Genomic DNA, 24419 nt, shown 5'->3' with positions numbered 1-24419 from the left:
ACAGCGTTGTGCCTTCGGGCCCAGGTGACGTAAGGCGGCATAGGTCACTCCCTCTGGACTTGGGGACGACGAGCGCCTGCACGTGTTCATGCTGCATGAAGTTCTTCAATAGAAAACGAAACCTCCGTTAGCTGAAATCGTACAACCGGAACGTCATGTGGAAACAGGTCGGTCGGTATAGAGATGTCGCCAGCGATCTTGGCACAAAATTCACCAGAAACCGCAAGCTGTGAGCGACGTTGATGTAGTGCCAGCGCAGCTAAGGGATGGCGCTGTTGCGAATGTGAGTGAATGCCTTGAAGAGTCCTCAGTACGGAGGACAAAGGCTTGCGGGAATCTAGCGAGTCACAGAAGCTCTTCCATCGTTGTTCCTGAAGTTTGTGAACACGACGCTGGATTTTCTTCTGAATGCGTCTGGATTCTCTGAGGTCATAGATGGATTTCGTGCGTCTATATCGTCTTTCCGCACGCCGGCGGATAGCTCGAAGTTGCTCCAACTCTTGGTCGAGTACTGGACGTCTCGAGGCTTTTAAACACATCCTCGTGGAAGTCTCCATCGCATGATGAATCACTTCTTCAATAGTTTTCGGCGGTTCGTGCATGCACTTGTCCTCCACTGATATCTGATACGCTTCCCAGTCAATACGTCTTGAGTGTCCAGGAGGAGGAGGAGAACCGTCCAGACCTCTTGCTGTCATGTACGTGGGAATATGGTCGCTGCCCTGAGATTCGTGAGGTTCTGGAGTCGTTGCAAATATATCATATAGTATCTGTTCATGAAGTCTACGCGACAGGCGTATATATGCGCCTATAAGTGTAAACGACAACTTCTTTTTTGACATGTAGACACACGTCGTGATTTCCATCGCTAGGCTCTACTCTTTGGCGAACATACTTGAGTAGCCCGACAGTCGAGCTGTTTTTGAAAAATGCGTTTCTCAAGTGATGAGGAAGGGGAACTTGTTTCAAAACGAACTGTCTAAATTTAGACATTCTTGACTGCAGACATCTGGCGTTCCACTGAATAATGGAAACGCGCTTGAGTTGTTCTCGGAAAGGCTGATGTGTGATATGGTGTGTCATCTTGTTACTGCAGGCCGGCAAGTACTGGTTCGAGTGGGTCCAAGACTTGTAGTGCCCATTTAGCGGCCCATATCTGCAGACTAGCGAGGAGAGTGCGGATAACACTCACCAGCGACCTCAGAGCAGAAAAAACCTGGACCTGTTGGGTGGATAGGCTGCCTGCTGTTGACGTAGCCGTTGTCAACTGTCGATGCTTTGGTTCCGTAGGCCCTTGTGCCCGCGGTAAAGCAGGCCAATCAGTGTCGGATGCTCTCTTTTGCACCTCAGTGGCTTTCTGCACCTCTAGACGAATCACAGCTGGTGGTGGGGGCGGGGGCTGTGGTCGTGGCGGCGGTGGTGGTGGCAGTGGCGGCGTAAGTGAAGGCACATTTGGCAGATGACCGCTTTTTCTTTTCTTCGAGCAACGCTAACGACGGGAACACCGTCTTTGTACAATCGTTACTGCTTCTTTTCGTGAATATCCGTCCTTCACCATTTGCCTCAGAGTGCTCCTCTCCTTTTTAAGTACTGGGCAGTCTTTCGATGAGGCATCATGGTTTCCGCTGCAGTTGCTGCATTTTAGAAGAGTTGCATTTCAAGCCTCTGCTTTGCGGGGTTCGGCGCAACGTGGGCATACTGGAATGTTGTTACACAAACCGCTAACATGACCCAGTTTCATACACTTATGGCACAACAGGGGCCTTGGAATGTAGGGTCAGAGAAGGTGACGAAAGTGACCAACCTTCACATGCGCTGAGATGCAATCGCCTCTGAAGTTCACCTTGATGCAACGGGAGTTGCGAATTCGGCATACTTGCAATATGTCCGTGGCCTCTATAGTTGGCTTTATCAGCACAGGAAGGTCTGCATTCGGTACAGAAATGTCGACGTCATAGATGGCGCCCGTCGTCTTGTCTCTATCCTGCGGGATGTAGACACTGAGTCTGATGTCTCCAAGCTCCGTAACATTTCGCAAGGTACGTAGCGCAGCCGGGTGCTCAACGTCTATGGCCAAGATATTCTTCCGTGGGTTGAGTCTAATATATTGTATCCCATGAAGCAGGATAGCTCCGAGTCGGACCGAAATCACTTGCCTGTTTATGTTCTTCAGGTTGACCGAAGAGTCCACAGGAACAAAGAGTATGGTATGGCGTTTACGACTGCAGGTAGCGTTCACGGTAGAGATGCTAGCTGGCGAAGACGCACCGACTAGTCGCCTTTTAGCTTTGCGCTTCACAGCAAGGATGAAATTGTCGCCACTGTCTTCACTACACGCCGTGTACAGTTCAGTGCTGTCCCTGGTGGTGTCGTTATCTCAGCTGTCGCGCTTCCTTGAGGTTGACGTCGAAGGCGACGCCAAGACCGGACTGCGTACTGTGACGAAACAATATAAAGCACCTACAAACACAAACCTTATATATTAGTAGGTGACTTCAACGTACACATTATGGGCCTTAGTACCTAGCTTTGTCGTCAATTCTCACTGTCCGCTGTTACGGTATTAGAAAACTGTTGCTATAGTCCAAACATGTGTGTGTATGTGAAAGAAAAAAAGGTTAGCAATAGACGAACATCAACCATAATTGTAAAGACACAATATAAAACATCTACAAACACAAACCATTTTTACTAGTCGGCGACTTCGACGTAGACATTATGGACCTTAGGACCTAGCTTTGTCGTTAACTTTTATGTCACCTTATGCCACTTTATGTTACCCAACTTACATTATATGGGGTAACGCTCCGGTAACGTACGGTTACTCACCCATACGGTACCCAGAGCTTCGCCCACTCGTCATGATTCAGTTCGTGGAGACGCGTGCATTTTTTCACAACATATTCAGCATAACATCTTCGCACTCATAATGACATGAAAACTAAAGAACACCTATTGTTCATTATATCTTTATTATATGCGATTTCTCATACTTGGCAGTGTTAATAAACATCCCAGCCTTCAAAATAAGGTCACAATGGCAGCGAACAAAAAGGTCAGTGAGGAGACTGCCGAAAAAGACCTAAAAACATCATTCTATTTACACTCGGAGACGTGAACATTACCCGACGAACTGCGCTGCTTGCAACTAGTTTTCTTTTTTTTAATGAATATAAATCTGACGTCGAACCACTCTCACATTTTTGTTTTATGAAACTCCCTGATGCAAATCGTCCCTGTCTACGATCTCTCGTCTAAGCTTTTATCTGTTTATGCGCTCGCCCTTTTAATTCGACATTTCATGCTTGTTTGGTAGTGGCCTTTTAAAGTGTGTGAGGTCAACGCAAGCCTGACCACAAACACTATTGTGAAATCGTATTTGTGCGTTCAATACTTAGTATCTTCATCTCTGCAGTCTTTCAAAAACATCACTTATAAGATTTCATACTAGCTAATATAAGCTTATAAATTCGTTCACACGGAATGTTACATACATCACGTCCTGAGCTAGCAGAACGCCGTGTAAGTATAATTCTAATGGAAACGTTCTCACTCTCACGATTTATTTCTAAATCTTGTTGAGGTTGATACGTGCACCTGTAGGCTTTGATTTTGAGCGCCAGTTCAGTATCCACGGGAAAGGACCTGATAATGAAATCGAGCATTAAGGGAAATAATGAACTTACTTGAAAACCTTGCTCACAGAATACAGAAAAGGGGGCTACTCACACAAATGGCACGAGTTCAAGTACCAGTGTCTTGTTTTAATTGCTCATGTAGAAGCACTGAGTTCCCAAGACATAAGCCTATTCAAAAGTGAAGAATTAGTATCATGGTGTTGCGCTTTCATGAGGTTGACGTCGAAGGCGACGCCAAGCTTGGACTGCGTACTGTGACAAAACAATATAGAACACCTAGAAGCACAAACCCTTTATCCTAGTTGGCGACTTCAACGTACACATTTTGAACCTCAGGACCTAGCTTTGTCGTCGACTCTTACTGTCCGCTCTCACGGTATGTAGAAAACCGTTGCTGAAGTCGAAACATATGTGTGCATGTGAATAAAAAAACATGGCTGATCCCTCCGTCATAGGAATCGGTATACCACGAAAGTGAAACGTATCTACACAGAAGTAGTGCTCATTCTGTAATGATATATGATAGCTTGTACAATGTCTATTCGTGTTTGGCAGCTATAACACCGATTGGCGTGGATGCACCCATGTTGACGCCTAGTTCGTATGGGTTCTTAGCTTGATCCGCAAACGCGTGCGTCCCGCTGGCCACCAAGTCTCGCTTCACCAAGGCACGACATTCACCTGTCGAAATCGTGATCTTTCTGCAACACGTACTGCAGCAGTTTTGTTAGTCGGTGCTCTCGAAATCGAAGTAGTCGGTGGCGGAGAAATCCCAATGGTGCATGTGGAAGCTGCACTACTCCGATGAGCCGGCGCACGCTGACACGAAGCGAAATGCAAAGAACGTAACTGCGTGTAGGGTGCCTCGGCGACGCCAGCGCGGCCAGTGTCCCTCGCTGGTATCGAGACGCTTTAAAGATCACCTCCGATATCGCACGCAATCTCGGAGTGAGCGCTAGTAAGTGTCGATCGTGACGCATTACTTCTTTTCACCTCTCACAGACAGCGGCACCATCCCCGCTCCGCTTTGCCTAGCTGCACCGCCAACAGAGAGCACCGTGCGAGAGAAAATGCGTGAAAGATATAAAGCGCGTTTGTGAGGTGCCCAGTAACTGCTAAGCTAGCTTAGTTGGTTTAGGGTCGGGCGCTTACCGTCGCGGCCGCAGCGCCGTGGGTTTTGATTTCCAGCGGCGGATCTTTTTCTGGGTTTTTGTCTTTCTCACCCGTTGGTGTCCATTTTATGAACGTCATATCCGGTAACGGAAGTACATGGTGGATCCTGGCATAAAACACTTTTGTGTTAAAAAAAGGCTTACAATAGACTAACATCAATCATAGCTGTGAAAGAACAATATAAAGCACCTACAAGCACAAACCCTTTATACTAGTCGGCGACTTCAACGTAGACATTATGGACCTGAGGACCTAGCTTTGTCGTCGACTCTTTATGCACTTTATGTCGCTTTCTGTCACTCAATTGACATTATATGGGGCAACGCTCGGGTAACGTACTGCTACTCACCCATACGATACACAGAGCTTCGCCCACTCGTCATAATTTACTTCGTTGAGATGCGTGCATTTTTTTCGTCTAGTTTCTCTTTGTGCACCTTAATGTACATTCCACCAACGTCATATCTGTGAATTACCTACGTCAGTGAGGTCATGGTGGACCCCCGCGTAATACACTTTAGTGGTAACAATTACACTTGTAAGAAAATGGAAAAAAGGAGGGCGGAGAATATTTCAGCAAGCTACGAATTGCAGATGGTGCAGTGCTTTTCAGCAATGATGGGAACGCATTAAAATGTTTACAGCGTAAACCAAGAAAGTTATTAAGTGGAACTAAATATGAGTAATTTTAAAGAGAATGTTAGTGCTTTGAAACATACCGAAAGAGAAAGCTATAGATCGTCTGAACAAGACGATCTATAGCTAGCTAAATCGCTAACAGGAAAGCCTAACTCCTGAATAGAAAATTCATCGAAGAATAGGCAGGGGATGGTGCGCATAATACATACATTGCCAAATAATGGTAAAGAATATCACACTGTCCCTCCATCTAAAAGCGTACAGTCACTGCATACTGCCTAATGTAATATGTGCGAATATAAAATGCGGGATAACGAAACTCGAAAAAAAAAGTCACAGTTTCGCCGCAAGGGCGAAGCAATGAATGCGATAGTAAGAAAAGCGGCCCCTGATGGACGCGCTGCTACGCTGCAAAAACATCTGCCACCCGGCAGCAACTACAGCGCGAGCAGACAGCGGAAGGGCAAGGTTCTCCCTGAGCAAATATTAGAAGCGAGCGAGCTTGCCGACGACTTTTAAATGCTCCCGTTGCGCTCCTCGCGCCATCTCGCTGGTAATGAAGAAACGCTTATAAGCGCCTACCGTCTCTGAGTACTGCTGTAAAGGGTGTGTATATAACGCTTGCCGTTAGCTACCTGAGGGATCTGCATGTTGTGGCGTAGTGGTTAGCGCCACGCGCTGCGGAGCGAGTGGGCGCTTCGGAAGCATTTTTTAAAGTTATTTTTCTTTTGGACTTTTATATATATACACATACTTATACATATACGGTGCATGACACCGGCGACGGCGACGGTAAAAACCAGTCGAGACTGTCTATATAATTGCTATCGCTATAAAAAATACAGCTGCCTTTTTAACAAAAGTTGTTTTTCGCCTCCTTCGCAGTTTGCGCAAAGTCGTGCAAGGCTGGGTAACAGGAGAGCTTGTGGGCAACGAGCTAATCCTGGGTTGGCCAGGCTTTTACCCTCTTACCTCTGTCTTTCCCACCCCTTTCTACGCTTAACTATATAAGGATGTGCTTGTGTCTCTTTCGCTTTTGTCTTTGTTCCTATTTCTTTCTTTTTTTCACTATTTCTCTATTTCTCGCTTCCTTTTTCTTTACGTCTTCTTGTCTCGCTTTATTTATTTCTCTCTCTTTCCGACTTTCTAAGCTGTCTTTCCATTTCTTCTCTTTTTATGATATGATATACTCTCGACCCTCGCTCTTTCCCAAATCCCCACCCTCACTTCCCATTCCCGCCCCTTTGCTATACTATACCGGGTGTTCAAGGTTAAATTCTGACTTCGTTAAAATTCAGCATCGCGAAGAATGTGAAAGCCACCTTTGCAGATAAGTTTTTTATCCAGGGGGACACAAAGTGAGACAATAATTATCGCTGTCAGCCGCCTAATTAAATGAGATCGCATAATAACCTTTTTAACGGTTGCATCAACGGGCGTGTTTGTATTGAAAAGTTCGGTTCAGTCGCGTTTCCGCACAGTTCTACTTAGACGAATTGTCCTAGCATGTCTGTGCTCCGAGATATCACGCTCAAAGTTAAATTGCGGTTTGCGTGATTACGCATGCAAGACAGGGAGCACTGGAGCAAAGCTCTTCCCCGATGTGCCGCGGACGTTGCGTGCAGCATTTAATCTGACAATGGGTCGAAGGCATAGGCGAAGCTGATAACGGTTACCTTTTACTACTGGCTGGCGATAGCAAGCAATGACTGCTCGTCACATCAGGGAGGAACACTGCGCCGATCCTCACCGCCTTGGATGCATAATCATGCAACCCACAATTAAACTTTGGAGCGGAACATCTCGGAGTACAGACATGCTAAAACAATTCTTCCAAGTGTAGCTGTGTAGAAACGCGACTGCCTCCAACTTTTCACTACAAACATGCCCGCTTCCTGCAGTGATTAAAAAGTTCATAATTGAATCTTAGTTAACTGGGCGGCTGACAGCGATAATTACTGTCTCACTTTGTCTCCCACTGGATTCATAACTTATCTGCAAAGGTGGTTTCAACGTTCTTCTCAGTGGTGAATTTTAACAAAATCAGACAGCTTAACTTTGAACACCGGGTATACACAATGCTATGCCATGCTCTGCTAGTGTGCCTGGATAGCCGAATGACTCGATCCTCAGCTTGGATCGCGGGTACGCGGGACCAAATCTCACCTCACCAAAAATCTTTTTCAGCAAGTATTTCTGTCTTTATATAGTTTTCTTTCGCTTTCCCTCTTTATTTCTCTCCCTTTGTACTCGTTCTCTCGCCCGTAAAGGTATTGCTTCCCACGCCGTACAAATCGCGTGCGTGTTCTGGGAGCGAAACAGAAGAGCAAGAAGAGAAGAAAAGGATGAGAGTGCAGGCCGTATCATAATGATGATAATTTTCTATCTACGACTCACGGCAAACCTCGAGCATAACAGATCTGCTGTCAAAACAAATGAGTGCATTTGCACTCAACGTCAGAGCTGTAGGGAGCGCGGAGCAGTGATTCGCCTGCGCTTTAGAGACGCTCGCGCTCACGAGAAAGCACGCGATTGCATTCCAAACGCGCCGGCTGTCGGTGTCCATGGCGGGAATGGAAACCGTCATATCAAATGCAGTGGCGCCCCCCTCTCCCCTTCTGGTTTCCCTCATGCTCACCGTCATTTCCCTTTTGCCCCCCCCCCCCCTTGCCATGATCTACTGCACTTTTACTCAGGTCCCGTTTAAAGTGCTATATATAGCCAAGAAAATTGACATTTTTCGTCTGCTTTCCTGGATTTAGACTATTTTAAGGATGGGCTTCGGTGCCGCCATATTGGGCTGTTAAAATTAGCGTTTTGAATTCTTAGCAAATAAGCGAACAGTGCTACGCTTGGCGTATACACATCAAAACGGTTGGGCTGGTGCATTCGACGTTTTCCGACCTTATCAATTCACATCGCGAAATAAAAGTAAGAAAACATTTAACAGCCCAAGGTGGCGGCACCCACATGTATCTCGTAAAATAGTCTATAGCCCGCCTATCACTAGGAATTGATTAAGAGTGTATAGACCTCAGCAATAGTATTTCAGCGATACTTTTGAGTATCAGTACTTCTGTATTGAGATAGATTTGAAAAATGTCTGCAGCGAAATACTTTCCCGTCATGAAGGAAGAAAACAATTCGGAGGGAGCATTGCACAATGCGATAATAAGAAAGAGAAAAAGAGATAGAAAGATACGTAGTACGTCAGGCACGCATACGGCAAGCCTCACTTGCCCTTATAATCCCGATAGGGCAACGGCGGCTGAATTATTTCACCCTTATGCTTTGGACGACACATCACCTTAAAACAAACATTTGAGGCTTTCACTTAAAATGTTAATGAGGCGGCGGCATTGTCGATGGAGGCGAAAAAATTTGAGGCCCGTGTACTTAGATTTAGGTGCACGTTAAAGAACCCCAGGTCGTCGAAATTTCCGGAGCCTTCCACTACGGCGCCTCCCATAATCATATCGTTGTTTTGGGACGTTAAACCCCAACAATTATTAATAAATGTTAATGACCATACAGCATGCAAAGGAACGAAAAATGGTACTCGCAACATTAAGCGATCAGAATACAGCAGAATGGGCCAAAATAATAACCGTTCGAGTTTTACGCCCGAAAACCACGATTTGATTATGACGACCGGTGTAATGGAGGACTATGGAAATCTCGACCATTTCGTGTTCTTTAGCGTACACGTAAATCTGAGTACACCGGCCTCTAGCATTTCGGCTCCATCGAAATGCGGCCAACGCGGCCGGGATTCAATCCCGCGACCTTGGAATCAGCAGTCGAGCACCATTACCACTTCACCAGCGCGGCGGGTGGTACACAGCAATTGTCATCGAGTTAAACTCAAATACAGCCATCAGGTCTATTGCATGTACTAGTTGAATATGATCGGGCATTTCTCTGCGGCAATTCTAGTGACAACTTACCAAAGCAAGATCCGTGCAAAAAAATTACATCATCGCCCGCTGAAGGGGACCATGACGCGATGCGAAGCCGGAGAACTTGCACCATCGCGTTCCGTTGGCGTTCGCTGAGCATGCTACCGACCTCGCGTCGTGGAACGCTAAGAGGAACACTACGCGCGTCGTGTCTTCCCTCTAGCCTGGCCATTAATTCTCACAGGGAGTGCGGGGAACGTCGACCGGTGCGCGAGAAGCCGCGTGGGAGAGGAGAGAGAAGGGGAGGGGACGCGCATGCGCTGGCCCTCATCGCGGCGCTGCGCAGGAGAGAATTTCGGCATGTCGAGCCCGCATTTCAGAGGAGCCAACCGAAGCAAGCGCTGGACTGAACGTGCGCAGCGCTTTGCCATTTGAAGGAGAGGAGAGTAGAGGAGGAGAGTAGCGTATGCGCCGTGAGAGCAGAAGCGAGAACGCAAGCGCAAGCAGGTGCTGGTAGAGAAGTGGAGAGAGTAACGCGAAGCTGTTGGAGACAGGGATGGAGCAGAGTCGCGCATGCGTTGTGTGAGTGCGGACTACAACGCTGCGTGCGGATGACCACGCCGCGTTACATACCCCCGAGCAAGAGATACTTCGCATCCAAAACAAGAACTTCCACTTTTAAGGTTAAGTAGCACGCACTCTCATTTGGCATGTCAGTGCACCCTCAGTAAATTCAACACTGCTACTTATGAACAGGCAACTTCGCTGTAGACTGTGCATTCATTGATGGTATGCTGTGTTTCTTGTGAAGTGAAGGGTGTGGTGCTTCCAGTAAAAATGTATAGCAACATAGCTCGCTTGTTGAATATGTTAGGCTTTATTGTTGCTATGCTTATCGTAGCACATTATTTGTTCCACAAATGTTCCGTTCAACATATAAGATAGCTTGCCCCCTTCTACCGTGAGCCCTTTAGCGCTGTCCGCCAGTTTGGTAACATTCACGGTGATGCATATTGGGGAAATATTGTTGGTTCCCATAAGACAATATGCAAAGTAGCCCGAAAAGTAGACCTTAACCCTGAACTTGTACACCTGCAACAAAAATAAACACGTTGTGTTCAACCGAAAACGGTCTTTGTATACGCAGTCATAAAGGTTGAACAAGGTGCAGCCTAAATGAATTTTTGAACAATCGCTTCCGGAATTGAACAAGCGCTGGGGATGGCGCTCGCTTGTTGTTACTACAGTTTTTTTATGTGTACGCCAGGGGCGTAGCCAGAAATTTTTTTCGGGGGGGGGGGGGGGGTTCAACCATACTTTATGTATGTTCGTGTGTGCGTTTGTATGTGCGCGTGTATATATACGCAAGCAAAACTGAAAAATTTCGGGGGGGTTTGAACCCCCCCCCGCCTGGCTACGTCCCTGGTGTACGCCATACGTAGACATAAGCGAAAACAGAGAAACAAGGTATGAACTGAGTCACGGACGACGACTGATGAAAAGATTCTTGATTATTAATACTTTATTTTCGCTTTGTGGGCGCTTTGTGGTATGATGGCTTTGATGCTCTGTTTGTAATAAGAAATAATGGTGACGAGTACCTGTTAACCATGTGTGTGGTGTCTATGCACCGAAGCAAAAGGCCACTTACCCTCATGTGTGTCCTTTGATTGATTATAACTGATTGGTTGCGCCCCCACCTTTCCATTACCGTCTCCATTGTTTTGTTACTTAGGTCGAATACAACGCGCCTACGTAGCAGTCCAGACAGGGCTACAGGAACTGTGGTGTTGAGAAAAATGTGAAATGGAGCACATACGTCTCTGTAAAATAACCATGTGAAAATTCCAATGCAACGTTTTTCTTTAGTGTGAAGGTATTCTATTGGTATCGTGTAATTGATCCAATCCTCTTCTCCCGAAACTGGAGGCCTATGGAGAAGTGTTGTACAAAGAAAAAAGTCAGAGGATGGGAAGGATTTCTTGCACGGTGGTATTTTTCTTTAGTAAACCTACTCAAGAAGTCCACTTAATTAGCTGACAATGCACGGTCGAGAGTACCGGAATACCAGTCTGGTGTTTTCAAAGATTACATGAAGACGATCTGGATTCGGTAAGTTTTCGAAATATTTCTGTGACGTTGATCTAACTGCCTGCTGCGGTAGAGGTCGCGGTCTCAGTTTGCGGTGACGGCATCCCCATTTAAATGGGTCAAGTTCTAAATATTTACAATTATCCTTGTGGTTTCAAGTCCTCCTACCGCAATATGCTATTGAGGTGCCCTGTAATTGGGAAGTCTGGGTTAATTCAACAAACTCGGATTCTTTAACGGGCATTTAAATCGAATTACACCGGTGTTCTAGAATTTGGTTCATTTCGCCAGCATCAAAACGCGGCCGCGTTAGCCAGGAGTGGAAACCACGTCGTCCAGCATAGCAGCGTGACAGGTTGTTTTGTTCGAAGACTAACATTCAAGAGGGATCTCTGAGGAACATTATTGCTCAAGACGCTTCTTGAAAATAGATGGCAGGTTGAATACTTACATCGTTGGGGTTGGTTTAGTGTCCTTCCAATATCTGTAATCGCTTGTAAGTCCAAAATCGGCAATTCTTCCTCGCAAAGATATGTTGCGTTGCGCAACGTATTCCGCTACCAGTTCTGTAACGCTCAGCGAACTGTAAGTACCTGCGATAAATTGCGTGCGAGTTTCGGTAACTAAGAAACCTCTAGTTGTGTAGTGCATGGTTATGACTATTATGAATAAATGCATGGTTCTTGTGTAACATATCTCATTTTGTTTATTGCACGTGAAAAACTGATATTCGTTTACATGGGGACGGAAGCTGTACAGGGACAGTAACGATTTCTTTTGAAACATGGCAGAACAAGAGAAACGCGGGCGGCTTGATTGAGTAAAAACGTACCAAGCTAGAATGTGGTCGCAAAAATAAATGTTAATAAGCGAAAAAAAAATTCGCTGGATCTTATTCATTCTGAGAGTCGATGTCATGTGAAGCAGTAGGCGATTTGTGGCCTGTACCAACCTTTTCGTATTGCTTTGAGTCAAGTGTTGCGAGTTGAACCGACTTCCTTGTGCATTTGAGCAATGGTGGGTATATCGTGTGCGGGCCCGTAGCGAGGAAATTTTTGGGGCGGTTGGGGCGGGAGGGGGGGGAGGCAGCACTGTCTGAAGGCCTTGACTTTTGACGCCATAGTGTTAAAGAGCTCGTTTCGCGGAAATTCCGGTGTCGGCGTCAGTGTCGTTGGTTGTGAGCAAAAAATCATCTTGTCTGTGACAGAAAATCAAGAATGCTCCAAATAAAATAATCATAAAAATGTCGGGCCCGAGTGAGAATCGAACACAGAGCGTCTGTGTAACAAGCACATGTTCTACCCACACAGTCACGACACTGCTTGGAACTGCGCTGAAAGTAACTTTGATGCTTCATAAACATACGCGTCCTATATACAGGTGTCACAGTACGAGATGTAATATCACCGTAATATTGCGTGGTACAAGCATAAATTGCCATCGGGCGTCACACCATGTGAATATCATAACGACTTGCTGGTTTAAAGACAGCCACCCATTACAAAAGGCACACACATTGTTGCGTGTATTCCCTTAAGACCACGTAGTGGATGCATCGCAAATTCGAAAAAGTTTCTCGCGCATAAATGCTCCTGGTTTAAAGCATGCTACCCATTACATAACGGACACACCTTAGAGCGCGCATTCCGTTACACACAGGTTGTGGTCGAAGTACACACAAGGGGCAGGATATCACTATCGCATTCAACTCTTAAAGGCGAAGCTTAAGCGTTTCCCAATTTTTTTTTTCTGAGGAACGCACCTATTTTGCAGAAACTATATATTTCAGGAAGCGAAAATTGGGGGAGGGGGGTGCTCTGTGGATAAATAAAACGAGAAGCTTGCACTGATACATAGTAACAGCCTGTTTCCTGATGGTATGTATTATGAGAGATTATAAATTCAGGTAATTCTCTAAAGCAAGATGTAGTCAGACTAGATGACAATTTCGAAAACTTCAAGACGAGTAATATGTGCTTGTGACAGCGCGTGTCAAAAAATGAAGGCGCCTTGCGGTATCATACCCTGATAGTGGGATAAAAACAGCTAGGGTGCCTCCATCGGTGGACCGCACCACACATAGGCGAGAAACAACACCAGTAGTTCTGGTGCATGCCGGTAACGACTAAAATATCGCGTGTATTTTTTCAGGTCCTTGCTAGTCATAATTTCTCAGTCTGTACCACTTCGTGAGTTCTTTGGCATAAAGTGAGAACTGCATAATCTAGCGTGCTAAATTTGAAGCACGGAACTCAGAATATAAACACGCTTAATAAGCGATTTACGCAGTGATTTGAAAGTGCAGTTGGTCACTTGGTTCTACGAGGTTATATGAAAAATAGGGGTACAAGTTATTAAGCCAATTTGAAGTGTATTGCTCTAAATGGGCAAGAAAATGAAATACAACGCACCTATTTTTAGCATATCAATATAATACAGAACGTTTATTATAATAAAACATAATACCACCTTCTTTGCAGCCTAATATTTTTTACAGTTTTGTAATCGATTTACTGGTTGTCCTTCCGGCCTCAAAAAAACGAAAAAAAACAAGCTTTCACAGTTCGTAAGTCAGTATGGTTGAATAACGCTGTGAGTGTGTTGAAATGGCTCATCTGTTCTTGAGAAATCGAAACTCTGTGCTTACCTTTGTTTATATGTGCGGCTGTGATCTGAAATTTGAAATATGTTTATAGTAAATGTTCGAAAACACTAACAACATGTTCCCCACGTAATTATTTCAGAGTGTAGGCCTGTGCCTTTTATATGTCTGAAGATAGTTCTCAAATATATGAAACCTGAGCATATGAACAGCTATGCGGAGACGTTGTAAGGAGAATGGTTCTAGGGAAATGACATTCTGCATTGGTTGACGGTTTGAGGACGCTTCGCGAACTGTAAAACATAACTGCATATCGTACATTTATTTGTTTCAACAGTTACCTTACATTTCACTTCGTGTACTGGTACAACATTATGGCCACTACAGTGAGTCAGCAGAGCGTATTCATTGCTGCGGCTAATTTGCTTGAATGCCAGAAAGACGGCATCAGAACAGTATTGTCATCTGCGCCGGAATAACGACAGTGCCCGGGTGCGAGGCATTCATGTCATTAGCTTAACGTCACAGACCCACTTCCCGATATGCATCGTGCTGGTACTCCAACGTGGCAGATTCACTGATGTGAGTGAAAGAAATGTAAATTTCGGAAACGTTCATTTTTTTTCGTGACGCATCCGTATATTCAAGAGCCATGAGAATCCGCTAACAGAGCCCCCGCAGCGCGAGAAATCATGAAGTCATTCTTATCATATGAATAAATTAAAAAAATGTAAAGCAAGTCATCCATTCCCATTAGTCTTCGCAAGCTATTCCTTTGGAGCGTGTTGTTCTCGTCTTTTTTTAAATGCGAAGCATTTCTTAGCGAACCTTTGGCACCTTGAGCGTTTCTATCTATCTATCTATCTATCTATCTATCTATCTATCTATCTATCTATCTATCTATCTATCTATCTATCTATCTATCTATCTATCTATCTATCTATCTATCTATCTATCTATCTATCTATCTATCTATCTATCTATCTATCTATCTATCTATCTATCTATCTATCTATCCGCCTACGTCTGCGTGCTCTCATGATAGCCTCCTTAACTTGGTGTAGGCCAAAATTGGCATAAAAGTGTAAGAAACTGGACGAATTTGACTGTCGGGTCATGACATGAATAACGTGAAAATCCTGTCGACTACATCGTCAAACACTTTCCTCCAGACACGTGTGCCACATAGCCGTTTACCACGGGCCGAGGTTTATGGGTATGCGCCACAGGTGATTGACAGTTTACATCTAACCAGGAACGGCGACAGCATATATTGGTAATATAAATTCGAGAGCGTTAAGAAAAACCGACATCGGCAGCGTTACCCAAGGAATGAAAAAAACTAAAATTTAGGGTCCCAGCAGCAATGGAACCCAATGATTCTGCGTGACAATCAGGTATTCTACCACAGAGCCACGCCAGGTATGGTTTGGAGAAACAGCCTATGCGGGCGTAATGTCCGTGCAACATCGATTGTAGTTGTGGTGCTGGCTATATAATTTTACAAGAAAGCAATAAACACTACAAATTTACTCCTACGATACAGGCGTCATATCAGATTAACGTCGGTTGTTCCAGTGTTGGCTCCGATTTTACAGCAGTCTAATAAACATTGCATATTCCTACATTTCAGCAAGCTATATTGAAGCATTGCTCGACCCCGGAGGAATACATTAACGAAAGTGACGTACGATCTTCACAAGATTGCACCATAAAGTGCACTTAGTTTCGATAATACTGACGTGTGTACTCTAACGTGAGGGCTGGCGTTACGTCGCACCTTAAGTTGCTCTTTAAACGCCACTGTTGTCGCCGACGTGCCTGGTAAGCCCGCAATGTGCACACAGCTACTACACTTACAAAAACACGTCGATGCACCTCGTAATGCTTAGCTCAAAGCCATAAACACAGCGTAGAAGCACTCGCTGTCTGCTTCGCATGAAACCGATTCCCACAATGCGTGGGGTGTGCCGAATTTTTTCTGACACGTCGTTTTTGGAAATTTTCTATCTACATTTTCCTAGCGTTATGTTGGTGTTATTCATGTGCAAAGTTCGGCAATGCCTGTCTTCCAAAATCTTTTAAACTATAAAGAAAGAGTATGTCAAACAAAATCTTACAGATGTTAAAAGAAATCCCAGGGCAAATCTCATATCCGTGTTCATGATGTTCTGATGTATCTGGAAAAATGAGTTTCTTTCTTCTTATTACATTCGATGCGCAGCATGTTTTATTGCCGCTACAATAAAAATTGGCGTTCTGATGAGGCATTGCACTAAAAATGCTGTCAGCGGTTTCAAAAACACTGTTTCCACAAATGTTGCAAGCAATGCGAGCGATATACTGAAAGATATCAGAAGCTGAAAATACCAAAATAAACCGGTTAGTATTCGTAGAAGACTAGCAGCGACGCAGGACATTCCGTGTACGGAGCTTCATGGATAGTTTAAAACACAAAAGCAGTGAATAAAGCTCCAAAAACGCAGAGTCTGAAAAGCAAGTATTGTAGTCGTAGTGTCCGGTAGATCTTTGTAATAATGTCCAAGCATTGTTATATCTCCGCTGCCAAGAAGTCGTAGGTATATTTTAGCGTTCCTAACTACTTGTGCAACGCACTGACTTAGTTTATGGCTCCAACACCTTTTCTACGTAGTAGAGTTTCTCAATGGACGTATTCTCTCATTATCTTGTGTTCACTACAGTCGTTTTCTTGCTTTATCGTCAAAGACGGTAACAAGTGCAAATAGAGATACAAGATGTGTGTACAAGACAACACAAACACCACTCGCAGTTCGCTCACTTGTCTTTATAATATGCGTCTTTGATTTTAAAATAGAGCCATAAAGAAAATCTTGGGATGTGGCAAAATATAGGCGGAGCTTATTGGGCACGAAGGAATAAGGTAAATGATGCGGTTTAATGTTACAAATGAACTCCCTGACGATAAGAAGGGCTGTACTCTAGGACTGTGGAATATGTGTAATAACTCAATAGCCGTGCTCTTGGGGAAAAGATAAAACGAGGAGAAAAGAGAAGTATAATGAAGAGAAAGATCCACAATACACAGCAACTTTATCCACAATAGAGCGCAACTTAAATGGGAGCCTTAAGTATGCAGGATGTTTTGTCTGAGTACAGCACATACTTACATGGTGTTCCTCCTCAGGATTTATTATGTGAAATGCACCCCGTGGATGCTGTTATAAGCAAATATTAGCAGATGTGAAACGTTAGAACTCATGCTCGTTTTAATAAGGGACGATATATAAAACTGTTTTGCAGACCAAAACAAAATGCTAATGAACTTTGGCTCGATGTACATGCTGACCGCAGCGCGTTTAGCAATGGTAGCTTATAAATGACAACAGGCAAACTTAAATTGTTAAAAGGAGCAGATGCAAGCTCAAAAGCGCCAGCGAAGCATTGGAGGAGAGAGGGGGAGGGAGAGGAGGGACTCTTATTTGACATTTCAAGCAGAAAAGTTCTATTCACAAGTATAAACTCTTGTCAGGTCGGTTTTTATGGTGCCAGCAGTGGCTACACGCATTAAAAAAGAAAAAGAAAAGGTTACTTACTGCAGAAATATCTGCAGTGCGCACTCATTTGCCCGAAAATCGATTCATTCTTATTTTTCTGCCACCTCAAAGTCGTAGAAATGTTTTGGTGTTATCTGAAATTTCCCTTCGCCATTCGCTCATTTGCCATGGCTGTAGAATTAATTCGCAGCATTACGAACTCAGAAGGCATCGTCCTAGTAAAGTTTCTTAATAGGACGTAGTTCTGAAATTGATCTTTTGCTCACTACAGCCATTTGGTTGTTTCATCATCAGAGAAGTATATTCTGGTCATCATGGATCAGTGCGGGCTTGCAAAATCAAAAATCGAGACGGGAAAGTGTTCAAAAGGCCCACTCAAGCTCTATCACTAGCAAATGCCTACTACTTCTGGGCAATGCCCCAGAAAGTAGGTTGATCTGCGAGGACTTGGGAGAAGAAGACGTGCGTTGGTCGAAGCGACACTTTGTGCATGGAACCCTATAGAGCACCCTTAAGGGCCTTATTTAGTCCGTACGCAGCATTCGCGTCAGCCAGCGTCGGCGGACGTTGGCGACGCCACGTTCACCACGTTACACTGAAGCGAAAACTCAGAATTGGCTCACACTCGTGCCGCGCACTTACTCACCTTATCGCAGAAATCAAAACACCTAGACAGCTGCGCTCGGAGTTCGTATTAGGAAGTATCGTAATCGTCGGTGAGTTTTTTTTTCCATTTTTCCTTGTCATCTCTCCGTGTGAATTTTACTGAGGTCACATCCATGACGGAAATGATGTCAGTGAAGTCTAAGTGGAACACCGCATAAAGCCCTTTAGTGTGAACGCAAACGCAGCTAGCCAGAAAAGAAGTCAATACATTACGTCGTGGTGACGCGATCGCTTCTGGCTCAGTATTTTCAAACTCGCTAATGTCATAGCATCTACAGCGTGCAGAAATGGGAAAAAGTGGACAGATGAATACAAACATCGCTTGCCGTTTAACTTTTTCTTTATAAAAATATGCTTATGTTTAAAAATGAACTCCTCGAGGCCAAATGAGTTGTCAGGCTCCTTCTGCACGCATCCTCCGAGGGTATAAACTTTGGTCCTACGTGGATCACAGAAGTCAAGGCTGCGCGCACAAATTTAACGATATACATAAATTGATGGTGTCACATTTCAGAGGCACGGTGCACCAGCGGCGTAAACAGAGGCTCAACGAACGCTGTCAACACAAATACACACACGCACATAGGGCGGCCGTACTCCCGCACTAACGGAGGGATCGCACGCAGCTTCCCGACTATGCACAGCAGTACCCATGTGTCAAACGCTTCCGCGGAAAACATCGCATTACAATGCAAGAAGCAGCGGCCAACAAAACAAGCATAACAAGAAGTATTCTTAGGTGCGTTTCCGGTGGCGCAATGTTGCCAGATAACGGAAGGTGCTGGGGTGCGTTTCCGGTGGAGGCGCAATGTTGCCAAATAACGGAAGGTGCCGTTGTAGAGCCCGCTAAACGCAGTCTTGGGGAGTGCTTACGTCACGAGTCCTTGAGAGGCGGGCTGTTTGACTTCAGCTAACAGTATGCGGACCACTAAAGCGTGATTTGCTTTCAAACTAAGCATTTATTTGGCACGAAACAAGCCCTGCAAGGTTTCTGGAATGATATTTCAAAAGTCCGCGCCGAGTTCTATTTTGCCTTTAGTGTTCCTTCCAGTAATGTGAAATAAGATAAATCATGATTTCGCTGCTTATGGGGGTCAAGATACAAAACGTTTTCAGCACAACTGCGATCCACAGTATTGTTCACGCCCGCATTCGGTATAACGACCATTTTGCGCTTTTAAATACCTTTACAAAATCAAACATGAAATATTCATACAAAAGGACGAGCGCGTAGAATATGAAAGCTGATATGAGGCGATCGAGGGGAGAGCCGATTTGTATTAGGGAGCTATATAAAACAAAAATATGACAGCAGTTCTAAGCCAGATTTACAATTCAATAAACAAGAACAGCTAGTCCGCAAACAACATAGTTTGCGGGAAATTTCTGATGCATGCCAATGAAAATAAAAACTACTTGTTTTCTTAATATTCCGGCTGGCTCGCTTGCCCTCTGCTGGTTCTTTGAACGACCATGTTCTGTCTGCGGCCGTGATAACTAATACTGTCCACTATGGGATACCCGCTTGTAAGGAAGACAGAATGGAGAATAAGTGAGCTTTAGGTACGCTATCATTATAACTAAAAATGTCCTGCTGAAAGGTATTGTGAAAGAAGTTAATCGGACCTCCAAGTAATTCATATTTCTGGTTGCTCCAACGTCAGCTGCCCAACATTTTATGTCGTCCGGGCTTGCTGTAAGTGGGTATAGTGCCAATCATTGACGTGATCTCAGCAAAGCTCAAGCGATAGGTATAGTGTTGTTTCTTTGTTACGAACTTTTACGAAAGTAGCTAACCAGAGTAGGCGTGCGCCTGGTATTTATTGTATGCAACGTACAGTGCCAGCATGCCGACTCTGATAGCATTTAAGGGCACCGCGACAGCTTCAGTGCTGCATAATCAAGATGGTAATTCCTAGAAGCCCAAAGGTCCAGGTCATCCTTCACTTCCGGTCAAGCGCAATGGCCGCAGTTCATTTTTTTGCAATAGTCTTATAAAAAATATATGTCATGGGTAAACGTTTCTTATACGTTTACTGACATTTGAGGGCCCCCTAAACTCCTCCGCGTGCAAAGACGAGAGAGTGGTTTCTTTATTTAATTCACTATACTTCCTACAGGCGCTATCTCGTGCTCGCCACTTATTTTTTCATAAAACGCACGGGAAATGTCAGCACTAAGCGTTCAGCCTATCAGGATTTCGTGCTTCTGTTACCCGTTGTTATCTAAGCTCGCGCAGTCGAAAATGCACAAAACGAAGAGAAATCTGTTGTAATGAGGCCTTCCGTTTCTTCCTCTGCCTCTTGCTTTCGTGCTTGCGCAGTTCGCTACTCATATCGAAAAGAAATCAGTTGATCGCGTACGAGAGTCAGGCGAGATAATGCAGAACGGGCGTGCGACTGCATGGCAACGCAGGCGTAGGATACAATTCACAACTGATATCTCTCGTGTATGAACTAATCGAGAGCTTATTTCCTCATGACGTCACGTGAACAGACTGTTGGCGTCATTGTTAGTGCCGAAATACGTGAAATGCGAGCAGAGAATTACGCGATCGTTCTGTGTATTATAAGAGATTGTTTAGGGACCCTTTAAATGGCAGAATTTACACACAGCACACACATGGCCTCTGATCATATTCAACCGCTCATAAACGAAAATCCGGCAGATCCCACGCACTGTGTGAATAGATGTAATACGAATCAGCCAGCAAAGAGCTGCACACATCGCCTTTTTAGGGGCGAAGCTCCTTAAGCCATGGGTCGTGCGTCCCCGATGTATGTAGTAGCCACCTCTCGGTTAGTTCGTGGAGTGTCCGCTAGATGGCGGTACTTGTATATGATTAGTTCGTGGAGTGTCCGCTAGGTGGCGGTACTTGTATATGATGAAAACACGGCTCAAGGCCGGCTAGATAACTGAGGACGACGAAGTGGGAAACTCGAGCAGCAACCACGATTTCTCTGAGGAAGACGACGCTCGGGTCTTCGGTTCTTCGGACTTCAACGCCTGATGCTCACCACCCCTTCACGAAGCGGTTCTGCAAGTCCGATCCCGCAACCCGTTCCTGCAGTGGATACTCCTGTCCACCGCTACAGTCGCCGACTGCGAGGCCTTAGTCCCGAGGCCATCCCTCTGGAACTTCTCCAGCCAAGCCCTACATCAGGAGAAATGGCCACCGCCGGCGCTTCACAGGTGACTGTTGAGCAGCCGATGCGAGAAAGTTTGATGTTTAACATTTCTCACGTGTTTACTTTAGTGGGGCGAATTACTCGTATTCACGGTTTACCGATGATGCCCTCCGGAGCTTCGCCCCACTCATTATCATTCACCCCGTGGGTATGCTGTAATTGTTTTGCATTTCACGCAAATGAAGTCATTCATGACATGACATCTAGTTTATTGTATATCACGTGTTTGTCATGCATTCATGCATGTACAATCTTTAATATAAGGAAACGTATATTCTGGTATATGCAATTCAGGACCTGTCGTTTATGTTCGTCACGCACTGATGTGATGCCATACCAATTTCGGTGTAAATCCAGTTAACGAAATGGCCTGAAGCGAACCAAGACATTGCCATGTAAATTTTGTTGTTCATGACATGCACGTTACGATTTGCGTTTTAGGTCCTGTCAGTTATGTTCGTCATGCAGTCACGTCACGCAGTACCAGCTATGGTGTATATAAAGGTAGCGCAAAGGCCGTAAGCGCACCATGATTGTGGCATGTAAATCATGCTGTAAATGAAATGCATGTCATGATTGTCATGCCACCACTCGCCATTAGCGTTCATCATAAAGTCACGTCACGCCATGCCACCTTCGGTGTATATCAAGCTAGGAAAACGGCCGCGAGCGCTCCATGTGCATGGCATGTGAATCATGCTCTACATGAAATGCATGCCGTGATTGTCATGTCACCAGCTGTCATTTATATCCATCGTACAGTCACGTCCTGTATTACCAATTCTGGTGTATATCAAGCTAGCCAAACTGCCACGAGCTCACCATGAGCTTGACATGTAAATCATGCCCTACACTACATGCATGTTATGATTTTCATGTTGGTACCTGTCATTTATATTCGTACAGTCACGTCACCAAATAGCACTTTTGGTGTGTACCAAGCTATCGAACCGGTCGCGAGTGCACCATGAGCGTAGAATGCAAATCATGCTGCACATGAAATGCATCTCATGACTGTCCTGTTGCGACCTATCATTTATGCTCGTTATTCAGTCACGCCAAGCAATACCACTTTTGGTGTATGTCAAGCTGGCAAAACAGTCGCGATCAGCCCACAAGCGTGGCATGTAAATCATGCCCTATTCGGCATGCATGCCATGATTGTCATCTTACGACGTGTCATTTATGTTCGTCATGCAGTCATGTAATGCAATAACAGTTTTCGTTTATATCAAGCTAGCGAAACGGCCGCGAGCACACCACGAGCGTGGCATGTAAATGATGCCCTAAATGACATGCATGTCATGATTGTCATGTTACCACCTGTCATTTATGCCCGCCGTGCAGTCACGTCACCAAATACCAGTTTTGGTGTATACCAAGCCAGTGAACCGGCCGCGAGCAAACCATGAGCGTGGAATGTAAATCATGCTGCACGTGAAATGCATGTCATGGTTGTCACGTTACCACCTGTCACTTGTGCTCGTCGTACAGTTACGTCTCTAATACCAATTTTGGTGTTTATCTTGCTAGCGAAACGGCCGCGAACGCACCATGAGCTTGGCATGTAAATCATGTCCTACATGACATGCATGCCATGACTTTCATGTTACCACGTGCGATTTCTGTTCTTCGTACAGTCACGTGATGGAATACCAAGTTTGGTGCATGTCATGACAGCGCAACGGCTGCAAGCACACCATGACCGGGGCATGTATGTCATAGCGCACATGACACGCATGTCATAATTTCATGTTACCAGCTGTCATTTATGTTCGCCATACAGAAATGCTTCGTCGTACCAATTTTGGTATATATTCATATAATTATGCAAGAACACCAAGGCCGTGGCATGTAAATCATGCCATTCATGACATGCATGTCATGATTTTCATGTTATAATCTATCCTTTATGTTCGTCATATAGTCATGTTGTGTCATACCAATTTTGGTATACGTCCAGTTAACGAAACGGCCAGGAGAACGCAGTGTCGTAGGCGGCTAGTTAGATAGGCAGATATATATGCTCAAAGCCGCAGAAGTTCGCTTAGAAATGCTTCGCATTTAAAACTCCCAAGGTTTCTATGCATTCACTTAAGTCGACTCGAACGCGAAAGCCATCTTCTTTTTCCTCTCAGCTGATGTATTCATGCTGCCCTGCCACCTTTCGAAAGTTTCCTACACTTAATGTGGTTTTGCAATGCCTCCAATATAGGAGGCACTTCACGTGTTTTTGCATTACCTCAGTGATCGGACTACCTTTGTCCAAGGTATGGTGCGATGTGATGGCGTCATCATGCGACGTTACGTCACGTGACGCCATTGTGACGTCATGATGACGTAATATTGACGTCAGTATTGTTGCTATCTGTGACGTCATCATGACGTCATCTCATGATTTTTTTGCATCACTTGTCCCCGCTGCTGCAGGAGGCGAGACGCCGCCGACGCGTGACACCGACGGTCAAATTTTGCGTTTGATGAGGCATCTAAGGCTTTCATCTTAATATTGACAGCTTCATACACATATATGCGTCAGCCATGCGCATTGAACGTGTAGCAGGAACTAGTGAGGTAAAGAGTTTGCTGAAGGAATGGTAAAAAAGGGCACTGACACCAAGTTTACAAAGCAAGTTCACTCTGCCGTACAAACAGTAGACTAAATGTAGAAAAATCACAAGGGAGGGTACACATCGTGCAATAGCGGTCATTTTGTTTTTATCAGTATGTTTTATTTCTAAATATATCAGAACTAAGACTATGCTTTCAAATGAGATCTTAAAAATAACGAGCGTGAGCAAGCAAGCAATTGTATAAGCGTACGTTACACGGCGAAGTTTGTTTCTAAGCGTAACACGGAAACAGGCTCTAGCATATTTCCAGTTACGTCATTCGAGTTGAACCATGAAATAAAATATTAGCACTTTTTTTTGTGATAAAATGTAAAGGTGCAGCGTTTATTTAATGTAAACTCCATTCCCTATAGT

At 44.8% G+C, this 24419-nt stretch overlaps 1 protein-coding gene and 1 long non-coding RNA gene across 5 annotated transcripts in view; both read right to left on the bottom strand.

Annotated features, from left to right (window-relative positions):
- Window positions 1-24419, bottom strand: part of LOC119371657 (uncharacterized) — a 131618-nt gene that overhangs the window by 15641 nt on the left and 91558 nt on the right. The window lies entirely within an intron of this gene.
- On the bottom strand, window positions 10898-16224 carry LOC119371654 (uncharacterized). The gene is made up of 4 exons (XR_007417755.1): window positions 16163-16224; window positions 14088-14112; window positions 11892-12033; window positions 10898-11280 (listed from the first exon to the last, which is right to left on the bottom strand). It is a non-coding gene; the product is annotated as an uncharacterized LOC119371654 (long non-coding RNA).

Source organism: Rhipicephalus sanguineus, chromosome 10, assembly GCF_013339695.2.
Source record: "Rhipicephalus sanguineus isolate Rsan-2018 chromosome 10, BIME_Rsan_1.4, whole genome shotgun sequence".
NCBI lineage: Eukaryota > Metazoa > Arthropoda > Arachnida > Ixodida > Ixodidae > Rhipicephalus > Rhipicephalus sanguineus.
The sequence above is the reverse complement of the archived record's forward strand: the minus strand, read 5'-3'. Positions and strand labels throughout refer to the sequence as shown.